At 38.5% G+C, this 17,401-nt stretch overlaps 1 non-coding gene across 1 annotated transcript; it reads right to left on the bottom strand.

Annotated features, from left to right (window-relative positions):
• Positions 1-7,542: 7,542 nt before the first annotated feature.
• On the bottom strand, positions 7,543-7,624 carry Trnas-gcu. Its single transcript has one exon. It is a non-coding gene; the product is annotated as a tRNA-Ser (tRNA).
• Between the last annotated feature and the right edge of the window lie 9,777 nt (positions 7,625-17,401).

Raw genomic sequence — 17,401 nt, 5'->3', positions numbered from 1 at the left:
AGTGGGGACTGCGATGGGGCAAAAGGAATGTGGGGAAGAGGGGGAACCACGGGGTGGCAACATATGTGCACTGCACTTAATTCGATTTTATTTCGGAAGCAGCGGGTTTTTCGACAGAATTTCACATGCAGAGCGCGAGTGATTGGAAAATAAAAAGAAAAGTGAAAATCAGTTTTTTTAGGGTTAACTTTCTGATGCTCTTTAAACAATAAGAAAAAATTAAGAATACTTTAATTCGTTAAAAACACAAATTATTAACATACTATTGAAATGTTTTTTCAATAAGTTTTTATGTAATGAACCCAAAACAAAGAGTATAAAAAATGAAACTATAATTTGGCTTACTCACAGAATCACGGCTTAAACGCAGCATATGTGATTGGCAGCAACAGGCTTTGCATTGTTAGCCCAGTTCCCGTTTTTCCAGCCCAACTCCTTTCTATATTTTCTCCACTCTCTTTTTTCGTTGGTCTTGCGTTTGCCAATTGGAAATTAAATTATGGTGCTAATTAGCACAGCACATAAATTAAGTTGGCAATTTCGGTTGGCATTGTGGTTGCCAGTGGCAAATTGAGCGTTGCATATCCACGGGGGCATCCTGTTTCTGTGTCTGTGTTGGCACCCGAAAATTCGCACAGTAAATTTTTTTTTTCCTTTTTTTTTTTGGGGGATAAGAAAGCGAGTGGGGTAAATTCGCTCGCGTGACGTAATTTAACTTGCATTGTTCTCGAAGGGCAAACATTTTAGTCGGTTTGTGTTGTTCTCCTTTTGGTGGTTATTTTTTGCGTTTTACACTCGCTTTTATTGTTTTCTTTTTTTTCGGTTTTTGTTTTGGTTGTGGTTATTGTTTTTTTGCTTAGGAAAGACGACAGGCCATTAATGTGTTATCAGGATTGTGTAATAATTTAAGGCTTCTGAAATGTTGATAGATGTGTGGTGTATTTTATGACTGCAGTTATTTAGTGTAAAGTTTTAAAGGAAATTTAATTTTAACTAAATATATGTATATAAATATTAGTCTTTCTTTTGATACCTATTTTTGGGTCCAATTTGAATTTTTTAAGCAAAAAAATTAAAGAAATGTTTTTATTATTTCAAAAGTCCTTGCATATCTAGCTTACCATGACATGTAAATTAGGAGATCATACGTTTTACACCCAGAGTGCATCTCATGTTCTCATTTCAAGTTTCTGATGCTGAAAAGCAAATTAATTCAAGGATTCCAGTTGGCTCAATGAAATCACGTTCCCTTCTTCATTTTCGGGTATTTCCTATATGAACACAATGCAATTGAGTATGCACAAATGTACAGCTGAGGTAATAATACTAGAATCGAATATATTTATATGAACAAAGTACACAAAATATCTATTTCCTGCTAAGTGATTTTATATTTATGAAAACAATATTCAATAATATAAATTTTAGGAGTCACTCTTATTTTCTGTGTTTTATATTTTTGACTCCCATTGTAAATCTGCATTTGTCTGTCTGATTTTCGGGCTGCGATGGGCATGTCGTCTGTGCCAAATGACATTGGACGTGGTGGTGTTCGTGGCCAGTCAATAAATAAATTAGCATAGCAAATAAATTAAGAAAATGCAATTTTCAAGAACTGTTGCACAGGCGACGAGGTCCTGCAACCCAACGAAATTTCCATTCAAGCGGCAATTCAAGGACAGTCTTTAAATTCGGGTTCAGTTTTCGGGTCGAGAACGTTGGCGTTTCTGGCTCATTGCATGCATAATTGGCTAGCAAACTCAATTACGCTAATAACACTCGAAAGCCCGGCTCAAATCTAGTGTGTGTCCTTAAATATTTATGTCTATGGGTGAGCGCTTGACTGACGCCACGAGAAATTATCCTTCTAGCAACCAAAATCAACCCATCTTAAGGGAAGAGAAAAAAAGGAAGATGAGGACAAATAATTGAGCCATTGAAGGCGGTCGAATGGTCAGCAAAAGTTCCAACTGTAACAGATAGCGAAGTAGGAAAACTTGCTCCTTGCAAGGATACTTTGGTGAGCGGACATTTGGGGCTATCCTTGAGGTAGAATGGGGCATATCCTAGTTTGTGTGCCAAAGGCGACCTATTGACGACCTTTATCGGGCTGTACATAAACCATAATCGCAATTGGCAAGTGGTCGCCACTCGAGGAAGCATCCTTTTGGCTATTGTCATGCTTCACGGCATGGACACACAGCCACCGATTTACTGGCATACACGCACAAACGATGCACTGGAAAAATTATGAGCGCATAATTTATAAAGGTAAATATGAATAAGAGCTTAATAAGGATCTTAAATATTTTTAATGAAATTTTTTCAATGGTTTTCTTAAGTTCTTGGCTTCGGAACATTGGAATGGTCGTATTTTTGAAAAAATATATAAATGCTAGTTTTAGTTTGGGTGATTTTTTTAATAATTCCAGGAAAGTGGAATGTACAACTTTTGTTAAATTTGGGCTTGCATTTTTCTGGGCTCTTTTTAATTGATTAAAATTAAGGCTGGACCACATTGCTTGAAAAATTCTTTTCCTGATCAAAATATCTACTTTTTTTAAAGCTAAAATTTTTTTCCAGTGCATTTCTGGCTCTGGGCATTGGCCAGCTTGGAACGCATCGAACGGAAGCCGCTGCTCATTCATTTAAAACTTGTCTGCAAGTTGCCAAGTTGTTCTCTTCCTCTTTCCACTCAGCGGCAAGAAGGTGCAAACCGTTGAGTGTGTGTCTGTCGTAAAGTCTCTCTTCCGCCCACTTTTCTCCTCCCCTTCCCCTCTCGAATTCCCCCTCCCCCCATCTTAATGTATCCCTGACATTTTGCAACTTTTGCGTTTAACAATTTCGCTTCCTTCCGCTGGCTAAACGGCGCCAGGTTGTCGTGGAAATTTGTTTTAATCGTCATCTTTGCCATCTACGTAAGCGCTTTTCCCAGCCCCCACAAACATTTTCCATTTCCACCGCCCGCCGCCTCAAGGGTTCGTTGACAGTAACTCCTTTCGGTTATCGATGGCCTGTTCAATATTTTATTAGTGTCGTTAGGCGAAACGACTCCAAACATCCTTTATACCTTTCGACTCACTGAGTTTGCCTTCGATTTTCTTCTTTTCTTTGCCATTTTTTTTTTTTTTTGGGATTTTTGGTTCTGTCTCAATAAATTTTTATTTGGCAGTAGGTTAGTTTGCCGGCTTTGTTTCATTTTTAGTGCCTGTTAACATTTACATAAGTTACCTATGTGGATTGGTGAAGAGGTACTTAACCTATAGGTAGACAATTGACCGCCAGGAAGATTAATGGTAGAAAGGAATAAGGAAAATAAAAGCATATTTTAGATATGACCATTTATTGGGGAAAGTACTGAGAAAATGGAATAAATGAATTTATTCGTTTCCTAAAAGTAATTTATGTTAAGATTTCTGGTTTAGATAACCTGAATTAATTTTTGGGATATCAATAAAAGTAGCACACCTTGGAAAGGTCCTTTCTTATTTTGCATCTTTCGATAGGTCACTCTGTTACTTTATGCACTTTTTCACCTACCACCCAATCTCACCTTAAAAATAAAAAAAAAGCTGAAGCCAAAACCACCAAAACGCAAGTGTGCAGAAACTCCATCGAAAAAGTTGCGATAAGCGCGTGGAACTTTTTCAGACCGAGAGTGCATAAACATTCCCTTTTCTTATCACGAGGGATATAACATAACATAACCCTTACAGTCGAGGGGAGTGCGTATTTTCGTAGACTTTATAACCGGCAAACACTAAAACTGTCTGCCATTGTGTCATGCATTTAACTTTAAACGTTATTATTGTCGCCTGACAGTCTCCGCCAATTTGGCATAATGTGTAATATTTCTTTTTTATAACCGAACTACGCATCCGCCTTTGGCCACCGCTCACTTAAGGTGCACCAAGTGGAAGCGAGATGGAGCTACAAAAAGAGTGAGAGAGGGCGCTAAATGTACATCCATATATCCTGGGTGGGTGGAGTGTGCAAAGGATAATAAAACATAAACACCACTGCATACTTTTCAACGGAACTGTATTTTATTGTTTGAAAAACTCAGGAATGCAATCGAGGATACCCATTAATATTTAATTAAAAACCCTTTGCTATTTTAATCTATGTTTGTTTTTGAAATTTCTATTTTATATTAAGTATCCATTTTTAAAGAAATAGTTTTACTTACTTTAATAGTAAATATTTACTTTCCTTTTAGTTTATAACACCCTATCAAGAAATATTATACGGTATTTGTAGAGTGTGTAAATCAATGAACACATCCGGACATCCGCCTAATATATAACATTACATATAATTTCCACACAAATTATTCTTTATTTCTTGTTCACAACTTAGCAAAGGGTTGTTTCATTATTATTCCACTTCCTTTTCTGGAAAAAAAAGAAACTTGTTCCTTTGTTGCACTCAATCAATTTTATGTGCTCATCAACCAAGAAGTTTGCCGAATTCCAAAGCGAAATAAAAGTGAAAGAAATCTTCAAAAATTAATTTTTCGCCTGAGTGTTACTAATTAGAAGTGCGGTAGCCAGACTTTTTTTGAATTGAAGGAGCAGGTTTGAACGGTTAATACACTGAGAAAAACATAAAAACTCGAAACGATAAAAAATAATACAAGTCAAAGTGAAGTTATATTATTAATACCTTTTTTAAATTCTCAACTGGTTCTGTCATTTAAATAAATTTATTCGACTTAAAATTAAGGACCCATTGCTTATTTCAAATGTTTAATTTTTCTTAAATTTGTTGTTTTTTTTGTGTGTGTCAGAAAAGCCAAAGGCAAGAAGGCGAAAACGAACAGGCGAAAAAAAGCCATCAAATGTCTATACATCATTTTAACAATCAATCAAGTTGAGCGCAGTTAATCCACACGAATCGTGTTACATGCGGCAAAGGGGCGGGGATTGGGGATTTTGGGGAGGGGGGAGGGGAGGGTTGTTGCCAGAGGGGCTGGTCAGCCAGGGGAGTCAGCTCTGCTCGACTTGACTGGGGGCCAAACTGGAAATCTTGTATATTAATCAGTCTATTAGACACGATTTGTTCCACTGTCCCCCACACGGCAATGCGATTATTCAATCAGCTCGCCATCGACCCTCACAGTGGGTCGTCGTCCATTTGACCCAATCCACCAGCCAGTGGAGTCGAAACCCTCCCCCCACCACCCACATTTGGACAGCCTTTGTTTGCTGCGTGGGCGAAAGCCGTGTAACTCATGTCTGGTCTTGGATTTTGCCCTAGGCTCTGAGCTTTGAAAGGTTTTTTTTTATGTTTCTGCGACCTTGAAACTGACGCGCAGGTGAATTTTGTATGAATACCAGGCTGAATAAAAACGCAGAAAAGGAATTGCGTAACTTGATTTGGAGTTTAAAGATATCTAATATATGAAAAAGTTAAAGTAAGAAAACTTAAGAGTATTTGTCAATTATAATCCGATTCCAAAGTGGCATACCTCTAAACTTTTGTAATCACATCCTTGAAACATCTGCATTTAAAACTTTTCATTTTCTGATGGTCGAAATTTTGACCCCTGTTTATGTCAGATTTTTCCAAATTAAGTTAGCTTAAGTTATGGACAATATTGGTACTTAATCTGTTATTATAAATTCTGTTATTTATAAAATGTAAAGACCCAATATGATGATGGATTCATAAAAATGGGTGAGAAGATAAAACACGTTTATTTGTTTCCAGAAAAATTCAATCAGACGTATGAGTTTTTAAGCATTATATCCTAGCTTTATGAAGTCATCATATCAGCTAACAAAATTCGAATGATTTAGCAATAAATTTAACCCCATTGCTACTGCTGGCATTATAAAAATTCTCATTTAACCATAAACAATGGACACTAAACATAATCCAATACTCATTATACCAGTAGTGGTGGTAAAATAAGTTGTCTGAGGAGTTTTCATGCCGGGTGTCCACCAAACTGCCCATCGAACCGAACTGATCCATTTATGGCAGCTTCTTCAATGAAAATTTTCGCTCATATCGTAAAGTTTGTGTGTGTTGCTTTTTTATGAACCCGCTGCTAAATGGCCAGCGATAGAAAAGGCATCAAATTTAATGGCTGCTATGGGAAAGTTGATGCGACGTTGCCTCCCTTCGAGATGAAAAATTCGCCAAAATTTTTAAGACCGACCAAAAGGGCTTTAAGGCCAAAGGGTTAGAGCTGCTTGGGACATAAAAATGAAAGACAAGCTCAATTGAGCAGCATTTGCATATTGAAGTGACTTGAACAGAGTTGACGCAAGTCGACTTAAATCGTTTTGTGCAAAAGATACATAGAAGTTTGGTTTGAGAGAATAAAGATAGTAGCTTAACATATCTCTGGCACCCTTAACTCTAACTATGCACTGAAATAAAAAGGTTTGAAATGTGTTTCGACATCTATAAAAAAGATAGCTTGGAAAAAAAAATCAACTGGATATTTTTAACTATTAAATCAAAAAAATTCTTAACATAAATTATAAGTTATTTCTATTGTTCAACCTTTGAAAGCAAAAATATCAACATAAATTTAAACAGGATACTGGAAAGTATCAATAATTTTTAAAATAATTTTAAGAAATTCTTTTTTAGTAATGTATTCACAATGTTCCAATTGTGGAGAATCAAGGATAACGCTCCTCGTATGACTTATGGCGCTGACTGTAGCTTCTTGAGTGCAGCCCGGGCAATTCAATTTCATCATTACCAGCCCGCCTGCCACCCATTTCACCACCCCCACTCCCACTTTTGCCTCCTCCCCCAACCCATTCCACTCGATATCCTGAGAATCCTGCAGCACGTCAGCTGTTGATGGCGCCGCGTTGCGCACTCGCAAAGATTTATTTTTATCGCCTACCATTCCAATTCAATCCAATTCATTTCGCTCGGCTTTCCATCTCTCTGAGGATTTTTTGTAAGATTTTTGATTTTTGGCCACAAAGGCGGAGGGGTAACAATTGTGGAAACATTTGGTTGCCATTCCTCCAGCCGCGCCACTTTCATCAGGCCAAAGTGAAGATGCCTCGGCGGCTTTGGCTCTTGGCTTTACGGCCAATTGGGTTAAGGAAGGGTGAGGTCAGAGCCATATCCACATGCCCAGCCGAACATCAGGCAGCCAAAATATATTGATATATGACTCCAGCCAAAAAACCGATAGGTATAAAAACCAGAGAGACAAAAGCTGCCAAAAGTCACCGGTAAAAGTTTAAGGAAATGTTGAGAATTAATTTAAATTTACTTAATTTAAACGTGGTAACTCAAATATAATAATCATAAAGATTTTTTCATTTCAATAAACACTTAAAAGGCTTTGCTTATATGCTTTTATTACCTATAATTTAATTTATTAAAACCCAACAAATAACTTCAATTTACCTCTTAAAGTTTAGTAGAACCAGTTTGAGTGTTGATTGCTAATTGGTATTATATATATTGAAATAATTCCGCACTCCAAAAATATTCCATTAGGTTATTCACACTAAACAAACATCTTAAATATAAAAAAGGAAGATAACAAAATATTCAATTCGACGAGGATGGGATTCGAACCCACGCGTGCAGAGCACATTGGATTAGCAGTCCAACGCCTTAACCTCTCGGCCACCTCGTCACTTTCTTTTCCACAAAATTTTCAACCTTTTCGTACTTTATACCCGTATTTGCACTTTCTTCGCTCCACCAACTATCTATCTGTATCTGTGTCTCAAGAAGTGAGTGAATTCGCGAATGAGAGTTGATTATAAGCGGAAATTTTCTTATCTAATTTTAGAACTGGAACGGAGTCGCAGCTTTTTCGCAAATGATAACTGGTTTCAGCTCGAAAGTCGAGAGAATGCTTTACACCAGCTGCGTTTGCTCAAGGCTTATATAATTTATGGTTAGATAATGAATAAATTAGGTGCCAACAATGGTCTGTGCAGATCCAGCAAAGTCAGACATTATAGAACTCTGGATGGAGCAAACAAATACGACAATTGATTTGCTGGAATGCAGAAGTAATTAAATTTTTAAGTGTTTACAATTAATTCAGGTTTTTATTACCTTTTTTTTATTAAAGTGTATTATTGTTATTTATGCATGGCACTTAAACTCCTTTTCCGGATAACTTATGAGATTTTAAAGATCAAATAACCCTTAAGAATCGCCTGAAACCAAATGTCTTCCTTGAAAGGATCTCTTGAACCGCAAAGGGCAACCACTCATGAGAGGAATCAATTTAAATTAATTTTTATGAGCGGTAAAGGCGAAATGTTCGCACTCCGAAGTATCTGCTCCGCCTCGCAACCGAAACTTTGTAAAATCGTATTAAGTCATAAAAGATGTTGCGTGAAGACCGCGATGAGCGAATATATCTGTACATATAGATACCAGAACCAGAAGGAAGGATAAAAGGAATTGACTTTGACGCATTTATGACGAAGGGAGGCGCGTGTATAGTTTTACGATCATTGCCGGGGGGGTCCTTTTCACCCCGCCCCCCAATATCGGGTTAACCGAGCATAAAATTCTCGAAAGGCGTCGGCGGCAGCGACTTAAATGGTTTTACGACCCCAAAAAAATGGGGGAGGTGGAATGGAAGAAGGCGGGGCAAAACCATAAAAGTCAACAAAAGCGCCAAAATAGTTTTGATGAATGTCGTGTGAAAGCGTTGTCAGGTTTATGGATACGTATTTCGATCTGCAAGTACGGAGCACAGCCAGTTGCTAATTGAGCATAAATCAGAGATGCTAAAAATGTTCGTTACTCGGAATTTATTGCCTTCAGATACTTTGCGCACTCTGAAATTCCTTCGCGCCCCATCCTCCTTTGCATTTGCAAAACTTTCCTAATACAAATTGCATCGACACTGAAGCGGAAATTGAACGGGAAAGAAAAAACAAGAAAGAAAGTGGGAATCAGATGTATCTACTTTCAGATACTTGGTACTCCAATCCTAAAATATAATAAGATACAATTTAAAAAAAAAACATGTTTTAATTTTGAAGGATTAGGATAGAAACATTAGAAACCATTTATACTATTGTGAACTTTGAAGTTATTGTTTTATAGGAAACAAAAAAAAATGGTTAAGTTTTTTGTATGAGTGAGTTGACTTTCGTTGATATTAATTTAAATTTCTTTTTATTAGAAAAGACAAATTGTAATATAATATATTCCAAAGTTAAGTTAAAATTCTTGAGTATATTTTTTCCCCTTTCCAGAAAAACATAATATCCGTAAACCTTTTAAAACACGGTACTAAAACTAGCCAAAGGCCGACGACAAAGTGGTCAACATGCCACAAACTTTTTTGTTAGTTATCCCTTTGCCAATCGCGGGTGGCAAAGTTCCATGCTCTGCAGAATTCTTCTCGAACATTTTTAAACAATTTAGCGCAAGAATTAAAAATCGCCAACGCCGCGCAACGTGCAAAACTTTTCATCGCAACGCAGCACAAAAAAAAAGTCAACGAAAAAAGAACTCGGCGAAGAGCGAAAACTTTTGTACGCAAAGTTTTTCGGGTTATAAATTATCCTCTCGAGGGGAATTGGGTGAACAGCGGGGGAGGGGGGAGGTGAGGGGGGGGAGGAGATTCTAGGGAAGGGGGGGCCGCACAGCACCTTTGGCATACTGCTGGGCGCTTTTTTTTAAGCCGATTTTCATCTTTCCTTTTCGGGTTTTTCCTTTTGCCATTGGCAGCACCGTAGACTTTTGGCGCCAACGCGTTGCAACGGTTTTGACTTGTACAAATTGCTGTGTCGACCGGCGAACACACACAGTAACACACACACACACTAACACACACACACACTCACGGACGCACCCGCACGCACTGGAAAAAGGGGGAAAATCAGCGTTCTTGTCGTCGTCCTGGCAATGTCTCCTTTTTTTTGAAATACCCTACATCAAAGAGTCCTATAGACTTCTTGGTAATTTTGTATAAGAAAAAATTAAATCGTTTTTATTTTATTATTCAATCCTACGTACATTAACAGTTTTAGAGACTTAGAAATCTTTAATTCCTGAAACATTCGTTAATATATAATCATCAAATTTAAGTAGATATTTCTGGTTCTTTTTTTTCGCGTAAAAAACATATTACTTAGTATCTTTAAAATGTATTACTGCGAAATAAATTTTTTTTAATCTTCTAAAGCACTTATGTCATTACTGATTAATCATCATGTGATATTAGTTTCATTTTTATTTTTCAGAGTATTTAAACATGGAACTGCGTCATGAAAATCTGCGATCCCTTGGCCGTTTTATACCTTTTGGCCTGGCCTTTGGCACTAATGGATTATCTAAGCCTTTTAGTGGCTATTGGTTGCCTTGGCAATTGTTCCAGGGCTTTAGGTCGCTGGAGCCAGCCAGAGAAATGGTGAAGGGAATCGGAGGAAGGGCCAGGCTATATCGACAGCTGTGTTGGCAAAATCTTGGCAAAGGGCAATCGCATTTAAATAGTTGAAATACCCCAATTCCCATTCCTCTGGCATGTCTCTTTGGGTCATCATTTCATATGTAAATGCTTTACATTTTAATCGCTTCATTATGCCGGGAAAGGGTCTATATTATGGCCATATATCCATAAATTATGTTTATGGAATGAATAGTTTCAATTTATGGATCAACTAATCAATATTAATGTCTTCCTGAATGTCTTACATCTGTGGGTCTGAAACTAAGTAAATTAGCATATTACAGGGGTTCTGCGTAGAAAATATTATATAATCATAGTTATTTATAAAGAAAAGGTCTTAATATTCGTGAGAAAAGATGGCAATAATCTTTAGCAGCACTAAGAAAAGAAATAACACCTATTTAATATTAGAAACATTTATGTATAGAAAAGATTTGTATGTCTCATTATGGTATGTATTTTAAACCCTTTGGAGTTTCAATAAATGTGTTATCTGAAGAAATTCCTTTCGCTTGCCTCATTCAAAGTCATTCATACTTGCATATCGTGTTGGCCTCCCTCCAGATACGAAGGGAATTCAAGAATGCCCGCCTGTGGATATCGCCGAGATGTTGCAGTGCATTCAACTTCATTCATGACATGATTTATGCACTTCCAATCCAATCAAGAGATGCCCCAGACTCGTAACTCGTAACTCGTACTTATGCATGTACTTATACTCGTACAGTATTGGACTTACCTCAGACCGGCTGGCTGGCAGTCAGATCATTCATTTCAGGGCAACGCCAGACGGTTGCGATATCAGTGGAGCGCCAGACACAAACCGGCACATACGGCTTACATATATAGCGATATGACCAGAACTTGCATCTATAATTGGAACAAAGGAGCTGGGCTGAGCCGAGTTGAGTTGAGAACTCGAGCTGATCAAAACCCAAGAAACAATTCATATTTCCGCATGCCCATGCACCGAGTTTCAATTGCGGTTGCAATTGCAATGTAATTTCATTGCCCGGCAACAAGCAAATGGGCAGGAAAACCCACACAAGCACTGCCATAATCGTGTCCACAAATATAGAATCGCAATCAGCAAGGCCGCGCAGTCTGAGCACTTTTCCATCCCGCCCACTTCCACCCACCCATCCCAAACTTTTCACCCGCTGCAGAAACTTTCGTGTTCCACCTTCTCTTTTGCCACACATATATGTACGTATATAGCCACCGATATCTGTGTGCGAGTGATGATAATGCAAATGAACGAAACAGGGAATTTTCCAAAGGCAGTCAATTCAGTTCAAGCTGGTTCAAAGAAGCCATCAAAAGTGCATGCAACTGTTTGTACAGTGGAGCTTAGGTATTCAGGGTACCACTTATATAATATTTGTTAAAAAATATTTCTGAAAATATTATGAAAAATATTCATTATAGCAACGGTGAATCAATAAAGCTACTTTAAATTTGTTCACAATACTTTTTCTTTTAATTTTTGTTCTGATTACGTAGTTTTAAGTCTTTCTGTATTTTAAGATTATTTTTTATTATACCATCCTATCTTATTTCCTAGCTTTAATCTATAGAACTTTATGAATTTTTCTTGTATTTACTTGGTATCACCCAACTTAGGCAGTTTCCACTGTCTGGCCAATAAGTTGATAAGAGTGATAAGAAGCAGGAGGCAATCTTATCTTTGTGCGCTTGTATTTGTTTGCCGTCGAAATAAAAGCCTGTCACGACAACCCTCTTAACTTCTGGGTCATGTCACATCACAGCTTCTGATGACGTCGATTGTGTGCCCCCTCATTACTTTCATGCCTCGAATTTGGTTGTCGTTAAAGATGAGGGGAAGCACATGGCCTATCAACAAAACGCTTTAACGTAATTGGGGAATTTCGTCAAGTTGTCAAATAACTTGAATGCAAATATTTAACATATTCTTGATGATACTAAGCATTTTCAATGTGAATTTATTTTTTTTTATCTCAGATTCCTTTACTCTGTGTTACAATTGAATATATCTTACTCCTATTTTAATACCGAATCATTCTCTCGTTGTACAAATTACACAATACATAAGCAAAACCAAAGTCAACACCCTCCCACGATTTTGGGGGAATATCCTGACCGCAGAACAAAGTGTTTAATTAACAGGTTTTATAATGACGTAAATGGGTCAGCAATTCGCACACTGTTGAGTATAATTTTCCTAATGGACGCATGAACAGGACAATGATGATGATGCTGAAGGACATGGTTGATAGTAGTGTTGTGGTTTCGAGGGGTCACCAACTTGTTGATATGGCAGCGCCCTGAAGGATATTTGTGTGTTATATAATATGCGTGTATTTCTCTGCTATTGTCTGGACTTGTGACTTAATTAAAAGTCTGGGAAAGAGACAAATACTAAAGAAAGTTCAGTGAAATTAAACAGTTTACCGAAAATGAACTATGTTAAGTAATTTTTCATACTTCCTTGTGTGTCCTTTGAAATTGAGTCACCCTAATTTCTTTACTTACCTATGTCAGCTATAACAAATCGACAAAGTAATTAAAGAAGATCCCAAAAAAAGAGACGCCAAAGCAAGTGTCAAATGAGCTCAAGCTTAAATGGTGACCCCGATCACAATGGGCCTACAAATAAAAATCGCTTGTGCGTGGGTGGGTGTGTAAGTACCTTTTTTATTATGTACACGTGTAATGTATGCGTACAATATGGTAATGGACCATTACCGTTTGTCACCCACTTACGCCCCCCAACTACCCAGCCACTCTGGGTATTTCGATATGTACCACCAAGGACGCTGGGTCCTTAACAACCACCGAACAAAAAGGCCGACGGTAAATAAATCTAGGGAGCAGTGCGAAAAGCCCGACGGAGGACGAAGGTTTGGGGGTATTGGGGTTTCTCAATCGGAAGTGGGGATCCTGGGGGTTTTAGGGGGATGGGGGTATTCGCTTTAGGCACCCGTCCAACCAGGAGGCTCGTCCTGGAATCCCCAGCCAGTCGGCAATTAAGCGGCCAACTAACCCAACTGGCTGACGACCTATTGGAACCGAGCACATCCTGCGCAGAATCCGACGGTGCCACACCCATTCGGCTTTCTTGGTGGGCGGGGAGGAGTTCCACACATTAACCAGAAGCGTTAACGTTGCATCGAGGCATCGACTTCCATTTCCCCTCCTGCGGAAAAGTGTGTCAGAGGAAAAGCGTCTTGCTATTACCTGCCGACAGCGAGTCCTTCCACGAGTGCCATCTCGCTTTACTTCGGAAAGTGCAACAAGGATAGCAAGTGTTTGAATTGGGGGTTGAGTCGGCAAACCCAAAAGAAAAGTCAAGAAAAGCCGAAGTTCGAAAAGTTTGTCGTTAAACGCAAGACGAAGGACGAAGGACTTGCAGCCCGAGAAAGTTTGTTCACGAAGTAAAGAGAGAGAAACTGCATTGGTGTGTGTGTGAGGGCAGAAAAGAGAGCGCTTGTGGATGTTAAGTCCTGCTGAGGTGGAATCCAACAAGTGTCCAAGGATTGAGAGAAGAAGAATCAAAGTGAAGGGATGGTTTTAAATATCCTAACAAGTGGATTGCGTGCAAGATCAACTTAAACGTTGGAGGGAATTTAAGTAGGTCCAACTAAAACGAATGTAAAATGTTGAGTTATATTTTACTATATTTATATACATATGGTATAATAAATAATTATTTAGGTATATCCAGAAGGTATACAATTCCAAAAACTAAAAAAATAAGCAAAGCAGCCAAAATTGTTTCTCTTTTTTCCGCCCCCTCTTATCTCTTATTTTCATCGTGAGGTGTAAGTCTACTCTTTTGCTTTACTCTTCATTGCCCAAAATCCAAAAACGCCCCACCAAAAGCTTAAATTTTTGTGATTTTCTTTTAGACATGCGGTCGCACATTCGTTTCGCCGCTTGGTTTTTTTTTTGCTCTTTTATTTATTTGTTGTTGTTAGTTTTTTTGTGCTTTTTTTTGCTGCTTTTATTTTTTTATAGTAAGAATTTATGTACGACGCAATAGCAAACCACGTTTTTTTGATGCTCATGTGTGTGGGTGCGAACGAGTGTGTGTGTGTGTGTAGTTGGGGCGGGGGGCAGAGTTCCCATGTGTTGGTGGCACTTTATAGCCCACATTAGGTAAGGTTAGGTTTTTAATTTTGTTTTCGTTTTTCTACTTTTGCCACAGAATTTGTTCTGGATCCGCTTTCGACTGTAAGTTTTTGTCGATTTTACTGGATCGCTTGGTCGTGCGATTCTTCTAAATCGTGTTGGACTTCAATTTTCGCATTCTCTTGCCGCTCTTCCCGAACTACCCATCCTCCCGCCTACAAATCTTCAAGCGGTTTTGTTTACATAAACCCCGCGCGCTGTTTCGCTTTTTTCGCTGGCATTTGTTTCCGCTTTTCTATGGCTCTGCTTTCCCGCCTCTTTCTAACTGGTTTTTACCTCTGTCGACGCTTTCAAATATTTTCGCGCACCATGTGGTTTTCCTCAATTCTTCTGACGGCTACACTGATCAATCTTGTCTCTGGGAAAAATCAGGTGATTTCATTAAAAATTAAATCAATAAAAAATATTTTGAAAAGTTGAACTTCTCTGTGATCTTTTCCTAACAGTAAATTCAACCTATCTTTAAGTATTTGACTGCTGATCTCAAATATTAACTTCGCTCAGTGTACTTACTCTCTTTGCGGTCATCTCTGGTTTATTTATGCGCCGCGCTCTTCATTAGTCTCCTTGGCATTTGTGCTTTTTGCCTATTTATTGTGCTTTACGCCTTGTCTATGTGATTCGCTACGTTCCGTTTCGTTCCGTTCTTCTGAACTTGAGGGACCACGTGGTGTGGATGCCGAGCGTGTGTGGATCGTGTTCGTATCTCTCGCATGTTGTATCTCACAGATATTGTATCTTGTATCTGGTATCTGGCTTCAGGAAGTGCTCCATCGCATTTACATGTGCGCCGTTCTCTCGCGCGCTCGCCAACATATTTGCATATTTACGTACGGCACCGCCACGCCCCGACCCCGCCCCCTCCTTCTTTTCGCCACCGATTCCGCCTCCTTGGCATTAACACTCTCTCACCGAAAGAAAAAGATGTAGATACATACATATATCAAATATGATCAATATGACTTTTTCATATCATAAAAGGAAAAATACCAGAATATTAATTTAGAAACTCACTGAAATATTGTACTTTGCTTAATGAAAGACCATATTCAAATACATATTAGATTTTATAGAGAAGTCAAATGCTCTAGAATCTATCTTATACATAACATAATTTAAGTTTGTTCTTAAAATCTTTTTTTTCGTATCGACTTGTTTTTTTTTTCTCTGTGCAGTTGATTCAGTTTCCCTCAATCTAAGTCGCACTTCTATCAGGAATTCTCTTAACAGATCGCTAAAAAGATCTGAAAAGAGGGCTGTGGGCAGGTATTGCTGTGTGTGTGTGTATTTGTGTATCTGTGTTGCGTCAATTCTCCCCGCGAATCGTGCGCTTTTGCGGCTGCATCAATTACGTCGTTAAATTAATCTGCTCGCCTTAATCTCAATAAATTAGAGATAACGCTTAAGCGATATTTTTGCATTTTAAATGCCACACGCTACCGGGGGGAAGCCGAACCGGTACAGTTATTGGAAATGGGTCCAGTACTACGACATCCAGAGAGCCTTCACATCGCTGTCCAAAGTGTGTTTGTGGGTTGCAGGGTCGTCGGTTGAAGGGGTTTGCTATATATACATATTCCTAAAAAAATTAGTCAACCTGTCTTAGTATAAACCATTTAATTTGATTAAAATATAAATTTTACTACAAAATACTAACACTTCCTTTAATGGTTCTTAGGTTTTAAGGTTTGTGGTTTTGTTTTTTGATTACTTCATTAATTTTGAAGTTCCCCCTGAACTTATCGAAATGGTAACGCCTCTGCTCGGAGAATTCCATGTGGCCACATTAGGGGGGCTCGCTTTGGCCAAACACATGCTCATATAAGCATAATTCCGCCTGCCAGTGTGTTGGTGGTGGTGGTGGTGGTGGTGGTGGAGTCTCTTAAAGTCTTGATAGCGCCCATCAACATCAACATGCGACTCGGCCACCGACAAACGTCACCAAATCTCGTTTCAGCCGAACGCAGTAGCACGGCTAATACCGTTTCGGCCAGAGTTGATCAAGCGATTATTGGGAAGTTTCCAGTATTAAGTCACAGTTTCGAAACGCTTTAATAGTAGATAATACGTTATGGCGAGATATTCAAAAGAATGAGATGTGTCGTTCAAAAGCCTTCATACTTTATTCCTTTAAAAGTAATAGTACTGTATTCATTTTTTTTATATATACCCTATCCAAGTCAATTAGGAATCACAATTTGTATTGCCGTTGCCAACAAGTTAGGAAAACAGTCGTGCTTTTAACTCCCTCGCTTCTTCTCGCACTTGCACTGCTCTCTATAATTGTTAAGTTAACAAATTGTTACCAACAATATTCAAATTTCCATATGGAACACACACACATACACATACGAGTATCTAAAGTCTGTCTGGTAAACAAACATCGGGCGAGTCAACTGTAGTCCAAGTTTCAGACCAGCCACCGCTATAATATACCGCCCCCGCCGTAACCCCCTCGATCCACAAACCGCATGCCAACAAAGTCGAGACATTAAAACAGAAATTATAATTTTTTGAAGGCCAAGCGTGAGTTGAGCCATTCGGATCGGCTCGACTCGATTTGGATCGCTTGGTTTTACTCGGATCGACTGGGTTCATTCATCTAATGGCAATTGCGTTGATGCCCTAGAAGGGGTTGGTATTCATAAATGTTGAGGGTTCTTACATATGGGTAACTGTTTTCATGGAAGAAATTAGAAAAACAATTAAGTTAACTTATGGTACATTATTCAGTTCATCAGAGCAAATGTGCGTATACGTAATTTTTCATATACAGTTATTTGATTCATTATTTTCATCCTGGTCAAAAAAGAC

Source organism: Drosophila ficusphila, unplaced genomic scaffold (genome assembly GCF_018152265.1).
Source record: "Drosophila ficusphila isolate 14025-0441.05 unplaced genomic scaffold, ASM1815226v1 contig_791, whole genome shotgun sequence".
NCBI classification, from domain to species: Eukaryota; Metazoa; Arthropoda; class Insecta; order Diptera; family Drosophilidae; genus Drosophila; species Drosophila ficusphila.
This window is presented reverse-complemented; position numbering and strand designations above follow the sequence as displayed.